A 23,560-nucleotide genomic window follows, 5' to 3' on the forward strand; every position below is an offset into this window, starting at 1 on the left:
CACAGTGATGAAAACTTTGGCCTCTGAGTGGTAGAATGTCAAAAAAAGTTGTAGCATTTTATGATATTGTAATTGAAAAAAGTATTATGTTGTTAGTGGAAGTGTATTTAAGAAAAGCCCCCCACGTGGATATAATAGAAAATTAATCCTCAGAGCTCAGAAAGTCCCTGAGGATGCAGAATCCATCATGAAGTTACCTCCTGTCCCAGATTTTCCTGTTGCTTGCCTCTGCTGACAAGAGTTGTCTTTTCATTCGAGTATTTGATATCAATTTACTCAGGCACCAGGGGCAGAAAAGGATTCCACTTTCTTCATCTGAAAGACACTGATCCACAGAATTAGTACTTGGAACAGGTGCCAGAGTAAAATACTGACACATTCTCTAAACCAAGAACCACAGGTGGGCACAGCAGATTGCCCAAAGCCTCTCAGGGCTGCCCAGGAGGCAACCCTCCCGAATTTCTGATGGTTCTGGGATGGACAACATTCCTGATGGCAAAGGTGTCTCCTTCCAGCTCTTGCTGTGGATCATGTTTCTAAAACCAACCCCGCAAAGGAATGTCCCTGTTGTCAATGCCCTCCTCCAGATAATCAGAATCATGGGTAAGTTGGAAGGGACCACTGGTGGGGTCATCTGGTCCAACCTCCCTGCTCCAGCAAGGTCTCCCTAGAGCTCATGGCACAGGACTGTGCCCAGATGGTTCTGGGATGCCCATCCTTCAGCAGCAGAGGGGGCAGGGAGTGGCTGCTCTCAGTGCATTTGCAGGTTAAAATCCCTCAGAAGAGGTTTGCCTCCATTTTGGCACGTGTTAAGCATTAAATTAACTTTAGATGATACAACAGATAACCTCAGGAAGGGTGTCTACCTCTCCTCATTTGACAACAGAGTTGCTGCCTTTTCCTCCTCGCTGCTTCCAGTGCTGCAAGAGCCAGTGCAAGAACCAGGAGAAGTGATGGCCCAGCTGAGAGGTTATCAAGGAGTTTATTCCCAATTGACTGGGTACCTGGTGAAATCTGTGCTTCACCCCAGAGACAGTGGGAAGCTTTGCCCACTTCATGTTTTCAAAGCCTCTGGCTCCTTTCTTTTTCAAACCTTGCTCATATTGAGGATTTATCACAGAAACCCTTAGGAAAAAAAATGAACTGCCCTGAAATGACTTGTTCTGCCCCAACGTGGGAGGTGATCTGGGTGCTCAGGTGAGAGCCCAGTGGCCTGGTGGGAGCCCTGACAGGGGAAGAGCCCTGTCTGAGGTGTGGAGCCGTGCTCCTCGCTGTGCTTTCTGCTCTGGGCTCGAGCAAGGAGCTGACTCTGCAAACAAAGCCCAACTCTGGACCTGCAGCAAGCAGAGCTTGTGTTTGGTTACAGCCAGAAGCAACCTAAACTGGATATCTAAAATTAGACAGCGGGAATTTTCTCCTAAGCATCACTGCATCCTGGTGGAAGAGTGGAAAATGGAGGTGGAAACCTGAGAGCAGCAGAAACGAACCCTCTGTTTGTCAGCAGGACACTTGTGCCACAGGCACAGGAGCCTCTGTACTCAGCACATCCCTGACCTGCAGTGATCCTGCACACACAGCAAAGGTCTGCCAGGGTTTGGACTCGACGAGGCTCCTAATAAGGTATAAAAACATGTTACTTTTTTTCAGAAGGCTCAGGGATCAAACTGAGACAAGCAATTTATTCCAGCAGAAACCAAGACATCACCTCAGAACACTCACAAAGAAGGTTTCTCTCCAAAAACAGAGAGTGAAAGGAAATGCAAAAGCATCAGTTCCTCCACCATGTTTTATCATATTCTTTTGATGCTCAAATGAGGTTCCTCACCCTGAACCCCTCCTTTTAGGGCAGGTGTGCTGATAATTAGGGAGAAGATGTGAAAATCAGCCTCAAAATCGTGAGTCAGTGAGCAGAGCTTCCCCTCAGCTCAGCTACTTTACTACCTCCAGCTCAGCTCCAGCAGAGACCCCACTTGCTGCCCTCAGACCCCACTTTCTGGCCACAGGGAAACTCTACATACTCATATTTTATCCCACAGTCATTTTCCAACACGGAAAACTCCCAAAATCATGAATCCACCCACATTCCCATGAGAACCTCTCGTCCCCACAGGAATCCCTGATGTGGGATGAGCTCCACAGGCCAGGAGAGGGAGTGATGATCCCAACTGTCCTCCCACCCCCTGGGCACAGGATGCTCCCTGGGGTGATCCAAGGGTGCAGGGCTGAATCCACTCCCAGCCCCCACTATTTTGACGACCAGCCCAGGCAGGAAAAATGTACAATTCAATGTGCTCAGACACCACACTTGGGAGATTTCATTTCAGTCTCAATTTCTTCCACTGAACATTAGATTTGGTCGTTTTCCCAGTCAACTCTGCTTCGTTGGAAAAAAACCAAACCAAAACAAAACACTAAAGAAATTCAGCCACTTTTAAAAAGAAACCTTGAAAGAAAATTATGAGTTCTGTTTTGGAACCTGGTCCAAATGGCTGGAATGAAAATGCTCAAACCAACTTAATATTTCCTGTACTTGAAAAATCTGAGTATTCAGTCTATATAATAGGCTGAATATATAATAGACTGAATATTTTTATTGGATGTTTTAAAAATAGAGATATGATTTGGCTATTATCCTTTAGTATTTATTTCAGCAAAATTCTGAGGTCATGTTGTTTGCGAAAAAAAAAAATCTAGAATGGTTTGGTTTGGAAAGGACATTAAAGCTCATCCAGTTTCAACTCCCCTGCCATGGGCAGGGACACCTTCCACCAAACCAGGTGGAAAAATCATATTCCCTAAGTCCAATAGTTTTCCAGTTGTCAGGAAGTAACTCTGCCTTCACCTCAGGTATTCAGTTTTCATTTTAAATGGCCTCTCTCACATTTTACTCTTCTTTTTCTTAACCGGATATTCCTGTGTTGCCAAAGACACACCAAAAATTATTTGGATTTCTATTAGTAGGGCAGAATGGTTACAAGATGGGGGAGTTACAGGTGAGAGAAGCTGCTGCTCAGGGTGATGCTGAGCACTGTTGAAAATGCCCCCCATAAACACAACGTTGGCATTGTTACAGATCATAAAATCACAGTTGAACCCTGTAAACAGGAAAATCCTGGAGTTATTGATCTGGCTGTGTCTGCAGAGCCAGGCACTTGTTGCTGGGAGGTTCTGCACTCCCAGCAGTGGATCCCAGCCCTCCCCACCACGTTTCTCTTCCCTTCCTCAGAGGAGAACTCAACCCAGCCTCCACCCAGCAACTTCACTTTCTCATTTTTGACCAGTTTCTACCAATAATTCCCTGACAGGCTTTTCCTCAGCAGTGCTTGCAGGGTGGACAGGGTTTTCCCTCCTTCTCCTCCTCCTCCCTGGCAAACAGCCCATCTGGCATCCACGTGGCAGCGTTTGCTGTGTGGGATCTGCTGGAAAAGTGCCACATTTCCAGTAGCAGTCGCTGGCCACACCAGCACAACACCCAGGGAAATGACTTCCAGACTATTTATCTTTTTCCCCCGAGGTGTGGAGCACCTCATGTGTATAAAAATCCACTTTTCTTTTTTTTTTTTTTTTTTAGCTACAACTCACAATGGTGAGACTCAAACAGAGACAACTTTTCTTTAAGCCACACGTTCCTCTCTGAAGGCTCAAGGTCTTGCCTAAGCTCAGCTCTAACTGCATCACTCAAGGAGCTCAAGGATGCTCTAAAGAGCAGGGAGAACACAGTTGCTACATCAAGTTACCTCAGTTAAGAGCTTTTTGGGTTTAACCCCCACCCTTTAGGATCCTCTGCTTTATGGGCGGAAGGGAACTATAAAAACAGACTTGGAAAAAAAAAATACATTGCTGACATTTTTTAAAAGTTGCCTTAGGCTGTTATAAGTTACATAAAGTTGCTCCTGCTCCTGTTGTAGTTATGGCAAAGTTATCTGAGGTGAGTGGCACAAAGTGACAACTCCAAACTTGGAAAAGTTCCCAATCAGGACCTTTTCACATAAAGAAAATCAGAACATAACCAACGGTCTGCAAATTAAGACACGACTCCAAAATTTCATTGGAATCACGAAGATTATTCTAATATTTTTTAAAAAAATATACAAACCATCTATACTTAAAAACAGAATAATAACTTGTCGATTAACAGAGTGTGAGAAAAACTGTTCTTGTTTCCAGTAGTTGCAATCGTGGACTTCATTTAACCTGGCACTTGAGTAATAATGGGAATATTTAGCTTTTCTGAATATTTATTCCCTAAACTCATGACTTCTAGAAATCCTTCAAAATCCATCACTTCAGAAGGAGAAGTTAAAAGGAGAGATATTCTGGGGAAAATTACTCCCTTTTCTTAACATTCTTCTTCCCCCCACACACACATTCCCTATTTCCCACACACATTTTTAAGGCACTGCAAAGCAAGTTTTCAGGAGCTAAAACTACAAGAGAAATTGAAAAGAAAGGCTATTTTAAAACAATCAAGACAAAAATAAAAGCCAGCCCTAACTAAACACAATGGCAAAAAGTTGGACATCTTTCGTGTCTTTTATGAGCCACAGAGAGAGGAATGATTAAAAATGTACCCAGAGCTCTGAATGCCATTTTACTGTCATTTCCTTTGATTAACCTTCACCTGACCTCAATCCCTGAGGCAATTCCAGCTTCTTTTTGTTCTTCCCTTTAAATTCTTCGCTACACCAGGTGAGTACATCCCTCACTGCAGAGCAGGTTGGTTTTGGGGAGGATTTCACAGAAAATGCTGATTTTTCTAGAGAATCATTTGCAAAAACCTTAACAGGGATGACAACAGGTCACATTTTCTCCAAATCTGGGATTTTTTCCAACCCTGTAAAACCATATCATTATTTTTTTGTTCTATTTTTTCAGGACCTTGCTCCTGTTGGCTGGTACAGAATTACCAGTCCCATCAGTTCCAACATCTCTCTGCATCTGGAATATCTGCTTCCACGTGATTTATAAATGTAACATGCCCACTGGAATGGGGGGGGGGGGAAGCCAGCACAAATTAAAACTTAAAAAATAGATTATAAACTCTTGGAAGAAGGAATTGATCCATCCTTCAATATTTGCACAAAAATACTAAAGTGCAGTTCTTTCTTATTTTAAAACTCACTATTTTTCAACAAGTCTCATGATCTTGGGGGTTGAACAGAAATCATGGAATGCTGCATATATAGACTCTGCTCTTTGAACTTTAATGAGGATAATTTAAAAAAGGACAAACTGGGATAGGGTAAAAAACGGACTCGATGATCTTAGAGGCCTTTTTCAACCTAAATGTTTCTATGATTCTAATTAGAAAAATCATAGGAGATCTATAAATTGTGCCTGATGATGAAATGATGAGGAATTCTGACCTATTTGCTTCATCAGAGACTTATTTAAGGGATGAGTCCATCCTCATCCAGAGGAACTGATGTGATGCTGAGGCTTCTGATGGCACGTTTTTAATCTGTCAGCAAAAGGTGTGAGATTGAACAGTGAAGTTAGGACTAGAACCCAGGGGCAGAGTTTCAGCTCCCAGGAACCACCATGAGCCACTGCAGCAGCTCACGTTGGGATGAAGAGATGCTTCATCACACGTGGCCTTTGTTATCATTCCAAAGCACATTCTATTCCATAAGCAGAAGTTATGGATTCCATGTTTGCTCCTCACTGCTGTCAGCCCAGTGTTTGATGATCTGCCTGGATTCATATCTCAGTTCCGTATTATTCACCCTAAATGAATTTTCAGGATTAAATAAATAAATAAATAAATAAAAGGTCCCAGGCAGCTCAAACTGCCATCCATAAAAAGTTTAGTTAAGATCAACTATACTTTTAATAGGCATGAATCATTTTGAAAAGTTTTATTTCTGCTGGTCTCCCTAATTTCCATTTTCTTGCTATCTGTCCACAAAAAAAAGTTGAGGTTAAACACAGACCTGCTGGGTTTCAAAATGACAAAATAAATTCCCCTGGCAATTTCCAAACCCTACCATTGTAAGGAGGTGATTTGTTAACTCTGATCCTCTCCTGGCAGGAATTTTATTCTCCTCAGAATTCTTCCTGAGAACACGAAGGAGTTACAGCAAAAGTCCTGCAGGTCTCAGTCATGAACCTTTTCTGGTCTTAAATATTTCATAATATTCATAACACAATTAATAGACTCTTAAAATTGACCTCCTTTGAACCGTGCTCGCCCAAGCTCTGCTTCCTCTGCACTTCTAGACACATCCAGCTCGGGGTTGTCTAATCCAGGACATCCTGCCCAGTTTTCCATGCCAGCATCTCCACCGAGTTCTCCAGCGAAGTGTCCAGCTCCTGAGTGACAGATGCCCTCACCTGACAGAGCTCAGTGCTGAAAAGGGGGAACAAAAGGCTCGGAAAGCGCCTCGGGGAGGGAGGTCAGGTGGAGGTTAATCGAAGGAAATGACAGTTTGATGGTATGCACGGCCCTGGAGACTACACATGTTATTTTGTCGGGAGATATTTAACTGGTTTATCTCTATTTAGGAAGAAAAATAAAGTGGATATGTGAAAAAAAAAAATGGGGGAGAAGTCAGAGATGCCTCTTAGGCCAGGCAGCCTGGCATGGGCGGGATGCAAAGAAAGCCAAAGGATGCCAATTCTTCAGGTGGCTTCAACACATTATAAACATTTGTAAAACATTTATAAAATGTTATAAAACATTTCACTATCATAAAACACAGCACAGTAGCTGGGGAGGTCAGGAAACTCAATAAACCTCTCCTTTCCCTTGCTCCCATATTTACCCCCAATATTTACTAGTTATTTCCTAAAGTGGCTGCTGGAGCTAAGAAGGGAAAATTCCAGCTGGAAAATGCTGTAGAAGTCTCAGAAACTCATTTGTGTCTTGTAATGAACTTGGCTTGGCCACATTCCTGCCTCGTTTGCATTTCCTTCCCAACCATTTTCGTGCACTCAGGATTTTACTTTCAAGAGGCCTTTCAAAAACTGATTTTAAGCCCGGCTTGCGTGTGGCAAGGGCTTTTTAAATACACTCTCCTCAAACATTTAATCATGAAATTTATTCTGGTATTTGTCCTCAATTAATTGGGGAATTAAACCAATACCACGTGACTGATCAATCACAAATACATCACACACCCTGAATTCTGATTCCTACTTTCGATTAAAAAAAACAAAACCAGTCAACAGAAAAATTTTGACAACTATTTTTTTTTTTTTTTTGCATTCTTCCTACGGAATAAAAGGCGAAAATTCACGGAATGAATTATTAATTATGAGTTATTCATCCAGCACTACTAAAAACTAATCTGTTTCTCTTTTTTTTTTTTTTAAGCATCAAAAAGGTCTTTCAAATAGAGGTGGCAATAATGAAATATGGCAGCAGATCCTGAGACGTGCCCTTCCCCGGGCTGCGGATACGGAAAAGGTTACGGTCCCACAGTTATTAATCCCCCATCACACTGACAATTGATTTTGAACACAGTCTGTTGGAGTCTTTATAATGCAAGATCATAAATGTTCAAAACTAATTTATTGCTCTTTGTTCCACCTGGCAAAAATCCACTGTCAGGTTGAGTTGTGTTGAGGCAAAGACGCAGATGAGGATTTAAGTCGTGGTTTTATCCCTGTTTGTAAATTTGTTTGCCGTACTTGTGTGGGGTTGGAAACATCCACAGAGGGTTTAGAAACATCCAGAGGAGGTTTAGAAACATCCAGAGAGGGTTTAGAAACATTCACAAAGGAGTTAGAAATGTTCACAAAGGAGCAAAAAAAAAAGAGGAAGAGGTTATGCTGTCATTTATCAATAGGAAATACTTGCAAAACAGCCATATATTTTAAATTTGATGGAGAAAAGTCCTTATCTGTGTTTACTGGTATTGATATTTTTGGTTTGCACCCTGTTCACTGGTATCTCTCTGATTTTCACCAGGAAAAATTTAAAAGCTTTCTTTATCCACATATTGACTTATATACCAAGGCAAGGATTCCCCACACACCAACGAGGGGTATGCAAAACCTTCCACCCTACAAGGCTTTTTCGTTGTGTTTTTTTTTTTAATTAGTCATTTCAAAGCCTGAACCAATTCCATTCATCCTGAAAATTCCTCAACTTTTCCTTTGTTGCCCCCACTCTGCCCATGCCAGGGAGGTGCCAACCCCCAAAGAGGGACAAATCAGAAAAGGAGAGAAGGGCAAAAAGGGAGAGAAGGATCACCTTTGCACTGACATAACACACTCTTTTGTAAAGATTAAGGGGTTTTAAGCATCAAATAGAATATGTTACAAGGAAGCTTATTTTAAGGATAAAATCCTGTCCCATAGACCAAGCATTGGGCAAGGGATGAATTACAAGGTTTCCAAAGCCCTGCTGAAGGAGGGAACTGAAACACAAAAAATAGAGGAGAAAAACAGCAGAGCATTTCCACATCAAAAATATGCCAATCCCAAAGTCTGCTGCCCAGGCTCCAAAGGATTTTTTACTCAGTAGAAAGACAAACTTGTAAAATTGCCATTCTTTTCAAAACAACCACATAATACTTCTTTAACAGCACTTTTCACTCTTACATATTTTACAGTCCAAGAATATAAACTTTGTCCTTCCATTATCTAGAGGCAGAATCATTTAATTGTCCCGGGATGTTTATTCCCGTTGAATTCTTATTTTTACCCACGATGATGAACTAGGAGAGCTGTGTGACTGAATGCTAGAACTGCTGCATTCATGACTTGTAGGCATCTGTACGATACTGAAATTAATTTCTAGTATAAAACAGTTAACAGAATAACCCCAGATAAAGGCAAGAATAATATTAATTTCATCCTTTTTGTTGGCAATGTTGTAAAGTCCGTTGCTCAAGTAAAGAGCACTTTGCTGAGCCGGATACAAATTAATTTTACCATTCTTCTTCAAATAGGAATTTTAAAAGTCAACTAAAGGCTACAACAGCTTTGAAACATTTCAGTGATTGTTTTAATTACCTCTCATACAGCTGTGAGACACTGCAAAGGGAGGGGTGGAGAGGGAAGGGAGAACAACACCTGGCGTGTTACCAATTGTTTTTGTCACATAAAGAAGAAAAAACAGTTCCAAGCCCTCAGACCAACAAAAAGTCAACACAGATTGGGGTTTTTTTGTCAGTATATTAATGTTGTGATTTGATCCTGGACTACGTGTTCTTATTCTGTCAATAACTACTCTCCCTGTTAAATAAAACCACCAAATCTCCAAACATTAAATAGATGAATTCTGACAGCTTTAAAGCTTGTTTATCAACCCCAAGTTGATGCACACACTGCAGTAAGTTGCTAAAGGCACACGTGGGGCTTCTTTGTAGGGTCTGTTCTATAGAGAAAAAACACAGAACTCGCTTCACTTTTACCACAACTACTCAAAAAAATCCTCTTTTTGTCATTTCAACCCTTAATAGAATTGGAAACTGGAGGCTACTGGGGCTTGTGCTGGCCTTTGACAGCCTGGTTTCCAGCACCTGAGGAATCAGTGGGTGCTGGGGTGCAGAAAGCCCCCTGAAAGGTGCAGTTGTCCCCCCACTCTGCATCTGCTGGCCACGCTGGTGGGAAGGGCCGAGCCCTCACTGCACCACAAATCACCAGAATCAACAACAACAGCAGCAGAAATGAGAAAGGAAACGGGGTGTCAGGAGTCAGGGCAGCACATTTGATTTGCACATGTGTCAGTAAAGATAGAAGGAGTCGCTGAATTAAATTAAATCAAAGCAAACCTGCTAATTAAAACAGCTAAAATTATGTTTGTGAAGATGTGTGACTGGTTTCCTGCTTATCTGCAAATAAGCCTCCCCATAATATAAACATGTTTCTATCTCCACTTCATTTATAATAAGTCTTTAGGCAGATTGTAATTAGTATTTTGAGTTTCTAATGGATCCATTGTGTTACTGGAGCAATATTTTTCCTGACCATCAAAATACTGATTATTTCTGCTTCAGTCTCAAGGGTTCTCACCTGTTCTTCTCATGCTGGTCAAAGTCTTGTATCCAATTTATCTGAATCAAATTGTTTGGGTATGTGTCTGAATACCATCATCTTCACAACATATTGCTTGTAGTTAATCACATTGTATTCAACTCCACCTACAAGCCAAACCAGAAATTATTACCAGTTTTGCTTGGATTTATCCTGTAGCTTGATTTTCATTCAACATTTAAAGAAGGATCATGACAGGGAACTAAAAAAAAACAACATTCAAACAGAAGTTTTGCGTGAAAAAATTATATTATTTACAAAAATCAACTTCTTGTTTCTGTTTTACCTATTCCCAAGTTCACAATGCATGATTTTACACAAACCCAATTACATAGCTCAGTGATTTACTGGCAAAGCTGGCCAGGAGAAAATTATCTGGCTTTAGCTAATGTGTGTGCCTATTTACAGTCAAAACAAATCCACAGAAAACTGCAAAATGGCCACAAAGAAAAAAAAAAATAGTCAAGGCAGAAATGCACCAGAGGTTTGCAAGCTGAAAAAAGTTCACCTTATTTTACAGTTTCACTGGGTAAGCAACAAAGTGTGGCTGCGAAATCCAGCCTTTCAGATCATGCACTATTTATTTATTCCAGGATTTAACTTTAAGCACATCTGGAGTTTCATTGGCTTGGAAAACGTGGTGTTTTCTTTTTCGCCCTTTCCATCATTTTTTTAAGGATTAGTTTGCACAGTTAATGGGTGCATAGACTGGCTTCAACAGGATTACTCAGCTGTTTGGTTACCCGTGGTTTGAGCAGGTTTTTTACTTCCAGGGCTACAAAGGCATCAGCCCACAGTTACAAATGGGCATGATCAGATATTGGTATCTTGGAGATGAAAATAACACTGCAATAACACAGTGTTATTATTTATGCTGACAAATCCTACTTTTTTTGTTGTTGTTGAAACGTTTCTGACCCAACACAGAAAGCCTCAGGGGGAGGGGGGAGCATAGGATTTTTTAATTTGTATCAAGTGAAAAAGTCCAAAGTGAAAAGTCAAAAACATGAGTCAAACCCTTAAGATATTTAATTGCATCACAAATAATTTCAGATTATTGTATATCTTTTCCCTGGAATGACCACTTGGCACAGCTCAGGGATTTTGCCAGATGTGGCCCAGAGTTCATTTACTCGCCTCCAAGCAACATATTCCTAAAAATACAGCAAATTGCAAATATGCTAAACCCCAAATTTTGCTGGAATTGCATGTGCCAGCACTAAGTCCTGCATCAATAAGAAACCCCACTGATGTCAGCAGGACTTGTGACAACACAAGATTTCCCTCCCTCACTACAGCTCTAAAACTGGATCCTCGGTGACTATATGTGAATTATGTGGATTATATATGATTAAACAGATTTGGATTAAATCCCAGCACTGGGCTGTCTCGTGGAGAACACACTGTCAGGACCACGCTGATGCACAGTGATCAAGGTGACCTTCCAGACTTTTGCAACCCAGAGCAAACTCTGAGCAACTCCAGTGAAGGGGGATTCTTTTTAGCTCCACAAAGCTCAGGCTGCCAGATGTCAGGAGTTAAAATGCTGCTTTCCCGAGGAACAGTTTCCGTGCCTTAAAACCATGACTCAGGTGACAAAGAGCAATCTTTCTTGCATGAGAAAGCCAATCTCAGCTCAACACCTTGAGCTGAGATCAGGATGGAGAATATGGTTGTTTGAGCCTTGTCTTAAGGTGCAAGAAAATTCAAGTGAAGGAGAACAACACCTAAATAAAGAAATCCATCGAGTCACCACCAAATCCCAGTTCACCCTCCATTGCATCACTGCAATATCTGACCTGATTTTTTAAAAATATCACTATGAAACCTTACTTTTTATTACTATTATTAGTCTTCATTTCACTCAAAAATACAGTTTATAAGCTCTTACATAAATGTGCTTTTGAGTTAACCATAAATGACAGAAACTAATTTCTTCCTCACTGGACGATACAGCTGAGAATAGAATTTGGTGAAACAACTCTACAAAAACTTCCAGCTCAGCAGAGCTGAAGTTTAACTCCAAATGCTTCTCACAACTCCAGGATTCTGGAATTCTTTGATTCTTCAACAGCTTGGGAGGATCTGCCTCGTGGATGCTGATGTGAGTCCTCATATTTAATAAGGGTCACATTTAGCAAAAATGGCCACAGAGGTCGTGCTGAGAGAGGAAGGAAAAAGACCTAAAGGATATAAAAGGGGGGAAAAAAAGCGACCCAGGTTGCCAAAGTCTGAGGGTTTGGCAGAGGAACAGAGATAACCTAATCAGCAGCACAGCTTTCCTGCAGCGAGGCTCTCCCAGTGCCACGCAGAGCCCCGTGTCCCTCTCCTTTGGATTAAGCAGCCCAGAAGTTCCTGGATCCATAGATAACATTGAAGAGGGGGAAAAAAAAAAAAAAAAAGAAAAAGGAGAAAAAGGGAAAGTAATGGGAATACTTTTCTGGAGTTTACTTCAAGTTCTGCTCAAAAAGGTTTTTAGCCCGAGATACCACATAAAAATTTCCAAAGGCTTGCTGGGGGTGGGAAGCTGTTACATAATCCATTAACACAGCTAATGGCTTGTGCTGCATTCTCTCTCACGTGGACAATGCAGCAAACTTTGTGCTCTGGACCTCTGGGTTCACACCTGCCTTGAAGGACTTGGCCTGTGCAGCCAAGCTGTGGTGAAGCCACAGGTCTGGAAACTTCCTCCCCTTTAACATCCCTCCTCTAAAGGAGCCCCCACCCCGTCCTCTCCTCCACCGAGGACATTTTTAGTAAGATTGCTGTGCAGCTAATTACATTACCATGGCATCCAAGTACCACACAGTCACGAGACCTACTTCTTTTAACAGCCCTTGGGTTTGTGGAGAGGAGCTAATAGGGAAACATCCTTATATTTGGAGAGCTGAGGCACAAGGTCAATGCATTTGCCCAACATCCCTGCAGAGGAGGCTCTGGGCAGGAAATTATTCGCTGTGGAGTAGCTGCCAGAGTGGACTGGGTGCCAAAGCAGCTGCATGGCCACCAATTTAACCAACCACCATGCCCTAAGAGCTGCTCTCAGGAGACAGTGCTGGGATTCCAAGAGGAAACCTTGAGCAAATAGAGCCAAATACCTGCTCACCACCTGCACTCTGCAGCCACCACCAGCCCTCACAGCAGCACCAGATCCAGCTGGTGGCCCCAGAGTCCTTCCTGTGGACCCTGCTGGTTCTTCTGCAAAGGCAGTGAGGTGCTGGGGCAGCCTGTCCCCAGGCAGAGCTCGCCCTGCAGATGGGAGAGGTGCAGGTGCCCACACCGAGCACCACAGACCACACGTCTGTTGGCTCTGCACAATCTCTGTGGCAAATGCCAGGGAACCTGGATTTTTATCAGGGCCACCTTCCCCAGCCCCCTTGTCCAGTCCTGGGGCTGTGTTGCCCTGTGTGTTATTCCAGTGGTGTTCCCTGACTCGGAGTTTCCTACAGACGATGGTCTGAAATGAGACACTCCCGTGTGTCCTGACTCCTGTGACCTTGTCTGGAACTTGACTTATCTGAGACAGCTCCTCTGATCCCTTTCAGCTCCTCAAGAGCAGAGCACTGACTCGAGGAGCTGTTTTCCCCACGCTATTCCTCCACACAGAACCAAATTGCTCTTTATTTCTAATTTCTCTCACCAATTTCCCTCATCCAGTTCCATTTGCTTCCTTTAACAGACTCTCTAGTTACACCTGTGATACTGGAAGAGTTTGGTCATAACTAACTGCAGCCTGTTGTTTATTTGCTTATTACTGCTATTAGGTCAGTTTAAACCTGTGTGTTACCTTTGGTGTCGTCACCTCTCACTGCTCTGCTGTTAAAATGTTTCTTCCTATATCCTTGCACAGCATTTTTACCAGATATTTTTTAAATATATATAAAAAGCAACAACAACAAAACTTGGAGTGGGGGGATTAAGCCCCACTCCTGTCCAGTCCCACCTCCAATCACTCCACCAGCACAAGCTTTCTGATGGAAACAGGCTCAACCACAGCAGTTTGACAGGCTCCTAATTTATTCAATTAACAATAAACTCACAGTGCTGAGTCCTGAACCTGTCAGCCAGCTGAACTGAGACAACCAGCTGAATACTAAGATATATTCTGCCACTGAACTACCTCAGACCTGAGGGCTGCTAAAACGGAGAGTGGACCCCAAGTAGCAGGAGGGAAGGACTTTGGCCAAAGGTGTAACCCACTGGAGAGCTCACAAAGGTCACCAAACTTGTTCAAACCTTTGCCAAAAAACCATGGACATCGTGTTGTCAGGCTGCTCTACATTACTCAACATGCAGTTCTTGCTGTGGCAGACAGATTAATTAATAGAGATAACAGAAACAGTGGTATATAATCATAAAAGAGAGCTGAAACCACAAAGGACTAAGGCTTCCCTGTGGCACAGCAGTGATTTTTTTTAAGTGTCCAGTCCCTTTTCAACAGTATTTTTAGAGGAATAGCAGTCAGCCAGATACAGCCACGGATAATCAGTGGCGGATAAAGAAAACCCTTCTCCTGACAATCAGCATCTACACTTTAAGCTGCAGAAGAAACAGCTGCCTCGCTGTTCATTAGAGAAGGGATTTGCCAAACACCCTCCCTGATGCTCTGTTAGGCAAGGTAGTGCTATGTGTGTTCTCTCCTTCCACAGAGATGTAGCCTAAAAGCATCCGTATTTAGTCCTCCCATCCCCCTAAATCTTCCCCACAAAGGACACTGTCACCACCAAAGCTCTGCAACAAGGATCGTTTATATATCTGACAACCTTTAAACCCCCAAAGAAAGGGAAAGGGAAGCAGCAAAGCTCTCTGAAGAGCTCTTTGGTGGAACAAGCAGAATTATGAGCAGCAGGAGAAATATGAGTAATTAAGACAACAGTATATCTATATCTTACAGCTGACAGAGTGAAGCTGCAAGTTAGCTCTGGGCAAGATGTTAGCAGAGGAAAGAACTGAGCAGCCTGTTTCTAACGTTAGTGTTGAAAAGCCAGCCCAGGAAAAGGGCTAAAGGGACAATTTCATTAAAAAGAAGGAAGTAGGTTGGATTAAGAGAGCAGTTAGATGCCGACTTGCAACATGAAAGGAGCAGGTCAACAGCCCCCTGTAACAAGACAAGCAATCTTTTGGGGAATCAGCCCGTGTGCCACTCTTGCTGTTCTTAGAGGAAAATGCTCTGAAATCATCCATCGGTGGGTTATACAGGAAATTAACTCTGTGGGTTTGCACCCTGGCACAAAACAAAGCCCTGCCGTGGGTGGAAGCTGCAGGAGAGGCAAAGAGAGCAAGACAAGATGTTTTCCAACAAGCAGCCCAAAACAGTGGCTGGTTTTAGGCAGTCAGGACTCACCCAGAGCCGGGTGGTGGCCGGGACACGGTGCTGGCTCCTGCCCAGCGGGTCCCTGCACCGACCGGGCTGTGCTGCCTGGGCACTGCCAGGGCTGGAAACACCTCGTGGAAGGGCTGGAGCTGCTCCCACACCACGGCTCCTGTGACAAGAGCTCCATTCCCCTCCTTCCCCAGGCCCTGGCACGCTCCAGCGATTCCCCAGCTGGCAGCACTGCCCTCTGTGGCCACAGCAGCGTGGTTTATAGTGGTTTATGGCAGCCCCAGGCTGTGTTTGCCACCGAGCCTATAGAAGTGAATTAGTGGAAAATTTGAGCTTACACAAATCACAGAGCCAGCCACAGTTTGTCATGGCCAGGCAGCCTTTTCTCCCAGTGATGAGGTGCAGGAAAGAAACTGTGGGCTGCATGCAGGGTTCCTGCACTGCTGGGGTTAGAGCTGGGAGGGGATGACAGGGGAAAAGAGAACAACAGCAGCTCTCACATGCACAGAGGTTGAAGGTGTGGCTGGCACAGTCACCTGGGGCTTGCAGGGTGTGGGGATATTGGGAAGGAGCAGCCTTCCTCCTTCACCTCCCAGCTCCATCTGCACGAAGGAGGAGATGAGAATCACCCCCAGAAAGGGCAGAGGGGCTGCTCCAGATTTCCATTCTCGCAAACAAGAGCAGCATTTACCCGAATGAGAAGAGCTGGAGCAAAGGCAGAGCCAAAGGGCACCAAATGAGGGTCAGCAGCTGCAGCTGCTGCTGCCACCCAAGGAGAGGAGCTACAACCTGCAGCAGGGTGGGGAGGCTGGGAGGTGCCAAAACCTCTCACCACAGATTTTAATTGATTGTCCTGGTATTTCTCTCACAACATTTAGTACATCCCAGTTTCTAGCCATGCTCTGGCCAAGTCCACTCTGTCCCACTATGCCTTTCTTTATTTGCACCTACAAGCCTCAGCCATTCTCAAGCATTTTTGTGGTCTTACCAACAGCACCAACACTAATTTAGATTAAAAATACAACTGGACTCAATGTTTTAGTGAATCACAGCGCAGGTATTCCCTATCTCTTTTTCTTTTCCTACTTTCTCAGCCAGCATCACAGTGAGTGATGGATCATCCTGCTCCTGACCAAATCATCACTGATTTGGTGTAAAGCATCTGAGGCAAAGGGTTTTCTTGCTGCAGACAGTTCTCTGCCATTTGCTCTAAAAAGAAGTGTGCCTGTGCGAGGAGCCCCCAGCACCTTTCCTACACAAACCTGCTCTCTGCATATTTCAAATCACAAACTCTAACGACTCCTTAAAACACACATTTGTATTCAACCCATAAATCAAAATACAAAGTCAAATCCTGCTTGGAGATCTAAATCCTCCTTATACCCCTGGGTAGCTTCAATACATCCCTGAGGGGTCACACTGCCTGGATATTCCTGCCTCCAGCTCCAGCCCCATCCTCAAACTGATCAAGAGCACCAGGGGATGTAGCCCTTCAAAACTCAAAAATGTCTCACTTTCCTGAGCACCAAAATGTACTAAAATTAGGAAAAATGGCCTCCTGTCATTCTGTCAACTTGCCAGTGAGTTTGTTTACTCACTCATCCCACAGAGAAATTGTTTCAGGGAAATGTTGAGAGGGTTAATATCCCACAGCAAGGCCAGGGAGAGGCACCAAAGTTCCTCCCTGTGCCAAGAAAAGACAATCACGAGGCTGAAACTGCTCATCAGCTGCTTTTCCCATAAAGGTGAGCATCTTGACAATTCTTTGGGATATAATGTTAGAAAGAGAGCTCAGAATTTCATATTATTATCATATTATAGATGGCATTCCTTTGATAAAGGGTCAAAGATCGGGAAGACAAGAAAAATAAGGAAATAAAACCCAGCAACAGTCAGATCTTTAGCTGGCATAATTGGACACCCAAGTCCATGGAACTGTGTCCATTAGCAGGAGTGGGTGATCTGACCCATATGCTTTACCACTTTCAAGTAGAAAGATTAAAACAAGACACCTAACAGCAGAAATGGGTTACATTCCATTTCAGAGAGGCTTGGCTTGCCTAAAATTCTGGAGGAATTTTCAACCTGCCGTCAGAGAGACTTCAAGGCTGTTTACCCAAAAACTTCTCAATAGTTCCGCCTAAAAAAGGATGATGAGCAACCATGTTGAGTAACACAGATTTTTTAATGTAATCTGTTTATAGTTTGAGAAGGATTTCCAGAATAGAACAGTTTTTAAATGTCCTGAGCCTTTAGCATTCTCACTTTGATCATCTCCCATCACGTTATCGCTCGGAGCAGAACGTGATGGAGCCGGGCTAACGAATCTGCCAGAAATGACATCAGAAAGCCAAGTGACCTGAAAAAAAAAGTGCTCTATTTGAGCACCAAGCTCTTCTACAACATTTTCTTTTTTTGGTTTTTTTGGGGTTTTTTTAAATACATTTTAATTAATGTTTTACTTTCACTGGATTTATCTTACTCGCGTGAAAGCTCAGAGCTTGGTCTCGGGGAAAAAAACCTCCCATTGAAAACAAAAGGAGCCTTATTTGACCAAGGGAAGGCTGCAGGAGGTCCTCAGATAACAATAACTAACAATTCTTTTTGGGCTTGAACAGTTTAAATAAGGAACACTTTCCTAGGAGGTTAACTCTAAATAATAATTGTGGATTTTGCAGCCTGTGGAAGGGAGAGATTGCTCTTTGACAGAGTTTATATTACTAACCTGATGTGAGCAGACAGCTGCAAAAATGAAGTGATATCAGTGATAAAAATATTCTTTCTACATTTAGGCAGCAGGAATTGCATGGAAGCAAAGGGCAAATCCCACTGGTCTCCATGTACAGCAGCATCCTACACAGGAAGACAGGGACTGACTGACATGGCACCGCTGGTCCGAGGACCTACTGACTCAGTAGGTATTTGCTCTAAATATTTTTTAACTCTTCCCATTAAATTTCACATAGACATCTTGCATTCCTTTGAAAAAGTTCAACTACACAAGATCATTTATTACCCTTTAATTCAAGGCATGTTAGAACTGGCAAATAACTTGGTTAAAAAAATAGAATATTGTAATGAGACCCCCCCCTCCCCTTCTATCTGATGTAGAAACAGATAATTTCTGGTGCTAAAAGTGATTAAATTTGGTACATTTCCAACTTGTATTTTAACAATGCATTACCTCCTGAGTTGCTGCATAAATATTAATAGATAACCTGATATGGAACTTTCGCCCAAAACGCCCTTGGAGAACCATAATCACGGCGAGGGGAGCACAGGAGATGAGAGAGAGCCCTGAAGATGGTGGTTCTATCCCCAGCTTCACAGACCTACCCTGGGTCAAGCACTTTCCACACAGATCAGCAATATCTCAAAGCCCAGACTTTGTCTGGTAGGAGATGAAAACCCTGCAGACATTAATCTGCCTGATCCTCATCTGAGATACAACCAAAAAAACTCCATTGACACCAAGAGCAGCTACACCGATTTTTCTCCAAATTAGCCAGACTTTAGTTTTGACATAGTGTGCTTTGAAATTCCATCTGTAGATGTTTTCTACTCTAATCACCTCCAAAATTAGTGTTTAGCATCTATCTACCTGAATTTCATCCCTCTGAGACAATCTCATTAGCAGTTCTGGTGGCTCTGGCTGCCATTTAAAAGAGGCCAAATGCCTACAGAACCCCCCAAGTCATGTTGAGCCTTCTTGAAAACTGGCCAATTATTTGGATCCCTAAATATGGACTTTGGGGGCTGAAATTCGGGATATCCTCTTGGAAAACCCCTCTGCTCTGCCCTAAACCACATTTCTGCTCTCTGAGAAGAGAGTACTGTTGATTTTTGTCGCTCTAATGCAAGAACATCACTCAAAACCCTTAAAATACTGGCAGTAAAAGGCACAAGGAGCAAATATTTCTGTCTGCAAACATCTATTGCCCAGTTGGATTTTGGACACAGGGGGACTGTGCTAAGGGTTAAGTTAATTTAACTTTCACCAAGTTAGAAAGCTCTGAAAGTTTAATCACAAATGAACTCCAGTGGGCAGTTGGGGAGCTCCCAGACAAATATTCTCATTTTTATTCTTTATAGGCAGTGCCGAAATCATCGTAAACCATATTTAAAGAGGCAGAAATTTCATGAGGGGAGGGAGCTGTTTTATATGACAGAATAAGAGAAAAAGGCAACTTACTGGTTTAAGATTTAAACCCAGCAAAATTGCCAGAAATGCTGCTGGAAACAGAACGCTGAGAATTCATTATTTTGTTTCAAAGTTAGTTTATCATAAATCTGCCCTCTGACACGTAATAACTAGTAACATTTCGAAGGTTATTTGATAGTAAGTTCAACAGTGTAGGTGACTGAACATGTGAGCTGCATGATAATGAGTCCCAGGGGAAATCAGGCTTTAGGATGCAGGGTGAAGCATCCCTAGGCTTGTATTCAAATGGAAAAAACATATTCAAAAGTTTATTGTTTATCTCCTAAGAACATCAAATAATACACAGGCCTTTGAATCAAACGTATAAAGCACACTAGAGAACTATTTGCTGGGGGAAAAACGCCTGATTTGATCCAAATTCAAAAAAAAAACCAAAAACCAACTAATAGCTTGTACACTGAAATGCAATGAGTGATTTGGATATAAAAAAAAGTGGAGGGGAGTATTTGGTTTGTTCCTTTGCAGAACTAAGAGGCACAGCAAGTCAATTGCTCCTGCATCAGGCTCTGCAAAGAGGAGCTCGAGAGCATTAAAACCAGTTGTTTTCAAATCCCTCGCGGTTCGGCACAACAGAGTCCTTTAGGTGTGACAAATACAAATTGCCCTGCTCGTCCTGAATTTCATCTCCAAAACACAGCGGCTGTAATTGATTAATTCGTGGTGTACAAACTAATTTCAAGTCGATACTGAAAGCAAGAGGGTTTGTTTTTCAGCGGGGAGGTGGGGTGCGAACTCCCCTCTCCAGCAGGATGACGGTCCCACCTCTCAGCTTGTTAAGCTCTTAGATAACAAACCTGCTGCTGCCCTTATCAGAGTCAGGGATAGTTTTGGCATCAGCTGTGCTGGAAAAGCACGTGAGACAGAACTTTTTTTTGTACATAAACGCTCTGTACCACAAACGCCAAGGGCACAGCATTCCAAGCCCGTAACTACGCCGCCGCTGGCATCCTGCCATCTCCCTGGGAGCAGGGATGGAGGGGACGGACCTGGATCACCCACCTGCTCCTGCCCTCCCTGGGCACGACCCATCCACAGCTTCAGCATCGCTGCTCATCTCCAGCTCAGCAGAGTTTCCTTAGGGGGAGGAGGCACGGCATTTAAGGCTCACGGAGTTTGGGTATATCAGGTGCTGAGTTTTCATCTTCAGAGAAACATCTGCACTATTAAAAGTGATCAAAGGTGCCTCGTGCTGTTCAGGTACAGCCATACCTGTCAAGTGCAGCACTTGCCTCAGAGAATCACAGAATGGCTTAGGCTGGAAAAGACCTTTAGGATCATCCTTTTAACATAGTTGCACAGTCCCCTCTGCGTCAAGAGCCTGTTATTTCAGATTTTGGATGCTGAGAGTGAAATTAGCCTTTGCTTTCAAGGTATCTTTCAATAATAAAATCCATTTTTCACGCATCTTTTTAACTTGTCCTCCTTTTTTTAACTCATTACTTAAATCATTCCATACCGTGTACTTAAGCAGTGAAAAGTTATGCAACACATCTCTTACTTAACACCACCCCATCAGTCCTAATTCTTAATATTGTGATTACTTTTTCCAGAAATGCAGCTGGCAGAGGTTTACTGACACGCCACAAATCCTAATTATCATCAAAACTCTAAATTCTACATTGATGAATATCAGAGGTTGAAACACTCTTATCTTGACAAGCTCTAAAATACCCAATGAATGTTTGTTTATTCACTGTTACTAGTATATATTTCCCTACCTCAACTTTGGGAAAACAGCAGCATTTAAATAAGCACAAAAGGCAAAGATAAATAAAACCAAACAAACAAGCAATAACTCTGTCTAAAATGCTTTTTACTGTTCTTAAAAGGAATTACTGCATAGGAGACGACTGAACCCTAAACTGCCACAGCCTCAAAGAAAATATATTTAAATGGTGAACTTTCTGGACTCATCCCTGGAAATATGACTTTGCCCACTGTTCGACTCTTGCTAATTTACATGTGGAAGGTGCACCGAGAAAAGTAGAGCTATATTAAAATAAGACACGAAAAGTCCGTGTAACATGACACAAATATTAAATAAGAACGGCGTGAGCCAGATCGGTCCTGAACTTTAGTTGTTGTAGACAGGAGTTAAAAAGGCAGGTTGCTGGCTGAAGTCAGCCCTGCCCAGGGCTGGGGTATTAAGAGGTGCATAAAGCAGGGGCTCATTTTCCTATCAGGAGCCGAGCCCTGGTGCCATTATCGGAGGCACCGGCGGATCCACGGCGAGCCCTCGGCTCAGGCCCGGCCTCTGTGTGGTCTTTGAGAACTGTCGTTATCAGCTTTCTGTTTATTATTGTGCTCAGTTTAAAGGGAATTTGCCAAGTGATCCCTGGACTCCAATCTTTAGGCCTGTTGTCAGGACAAATTAATTTCTGTGGAAACCCACTGTGCCTCAGATACCATCTAGGAAATGTAGGATTAATGGAGTCCCTGTACAACACGCTTTGTAGTGCGGCTGCTGGGGGAGGGGAGCGGGGCCTGGGAGGGAGAGACAACACAAATAAACCCCCCCTGCACTTCGGGGGACTTCAGATATTTTTTTAGTACATCAACTCACATCAGTAATATTTAAAATAAATTCCAGCCACCGAAACCAACTGGCAACTTTTTTAACAAAAAGAGCAGCGAGGGGAAACTCTGCTACCAAAGATGAGGGACCCAGGGTCTAATTGTCAATATTTTATATTTTACCTGCTCAGGTCGATCTCGTCAGTAGGAAAAACAGGATATTAAAAGGAACAGCCTCCTGTGAATCTTACTAGAAAATAATGAAACTCCACACATGATCCTTTGGAAGAGGGGTATTGAAGCTGCATTTCCTGCAGGGCTGGGTCATTACTATCTTTGCTGACATTCGAGGCTGTTTTTTCCCAAATGTGTATTATTTCATTGCTAAAAATGTTTAGCTGCCGCTGTTCTTGGAATAAGTAATATTAAAAAAATTCTTTCTTAGAAAAAAACAAAGTGGGATTATTTTTCTTAGTGAGAGAAGAGAAGAGAAGAGAAGAGAAGAGAAGAGAAGAGAAGAGAAGAGAAGAGAAGAGAAGAGAAGAGAAGAGAAGAGAAGAGAGAGAAGAGAAGAGAAGAGAAGAGAAGAGAAGAGAAGAGAAGAGAAGAGAAGAGAAGAGAAGAGAAGAAGAGAAGAGAAGAGAAGAGAAGAGAAGAGAAGAGAAGAGAAGAGAAGAGAAGAAACTCCAATAAGTTTCTATCAGTCCTTTCTCATTTTCAGGAGGACACCTCTGCCCATGATGAGATATCCAGGTTTAATATGAAACATATTGGCAATTCTTGCCCTTATTCTTTTCTCTCCAAAGCTAAATCAATTGATAATATACAGCAGACACACGGGTCCACGTTCTGTGTAGTGTAACATCCTGTGACTCCCCTGTGGAACTGGTGAGTTGTAAATCAGCCTGAAGGTGGCCCAAAGTGGCAGAAAACCACCGAATGGATCACAAAATAAAAACTGGAATTAAAACTAAAAGATACCAGTCTTTTACAGTCAGGCAAACACTAAGGCAAAATTTGACTTTCTAACCCGTTGTAACAATATTCCACTGTTGATAGCAGTGCTGATCTGGCAGCAGTGCATTTCTAGAGTGCTCCTAATGCCTCACAAGCCTGGCAGATGTAGATGCTGCAGTTCCTCTAACGTGTCTCTCCAGTTCTCCAATACCTCAGCACACACTGCTTTTCCTTTGCAGGGCACTGCAACAATTCATGGCTTCTGTGTGATCCCACATTTCGTTTGGAACAGCATTTATGGAGAAGATTCATTTGGGGAGGTTATTTCATTAGTCTTCAGCTCATGTGTATATGAGAACTACTTTCATTTTATTCAATATTCCAAAAGAGCCCGTTCTTCCCTAACTAAAACATTCAATCTTGGGAGACTTTTTATATGCTGGATTTTAACTGTTACAGAAATTCAATTAACTCCATAATTATGAACACAATTATCACTGAGTGCTACGTGTGATTTGGTGGTAGCTGTTACACGGCACACACATACACTCTGGTTTATG

General features: G+C 42.7%; 1 long non-coding RNA gene across 3 annotated transcripts in view; it reads right to left on the reverse strand.

Annotated features, from left to right (window-relative positions):
• LOC116793920 overlaps positions 1 to 23,560 on the reverse strand; it is an 86,581-nt gene that overhangs the window by 51,597 nt on the left and 11,424 nt on the right. For all 3 annotated transcript variants that reach the window (XR_004359638.1, XR_004359636.1, XR_004359637.1), the window contains exon 2: positions 9,964 to 10,091. This is a non-coding gene — a long non-coding RNA (uncharacterized LOC116793920). The remainder of the gene's footprint in view (positions 1 to 9,963; positions 10,092 to 23,560) is intronic.

This window comes from Chiroxiphia lanceolata, chromosome 14, assembly GCF_009829145.1.
Source record: "Chiroxiphia lanceolata isolate bChiLan1 chromosome 14, bChiLan1.pri, whole genome shotgun sequence".
NCBI lineage: Eukaryota > Metazoa > Chordata > Aves > Passeriformes > Pipridae > Chiroxiphia > Chiroxiphia lanceolata.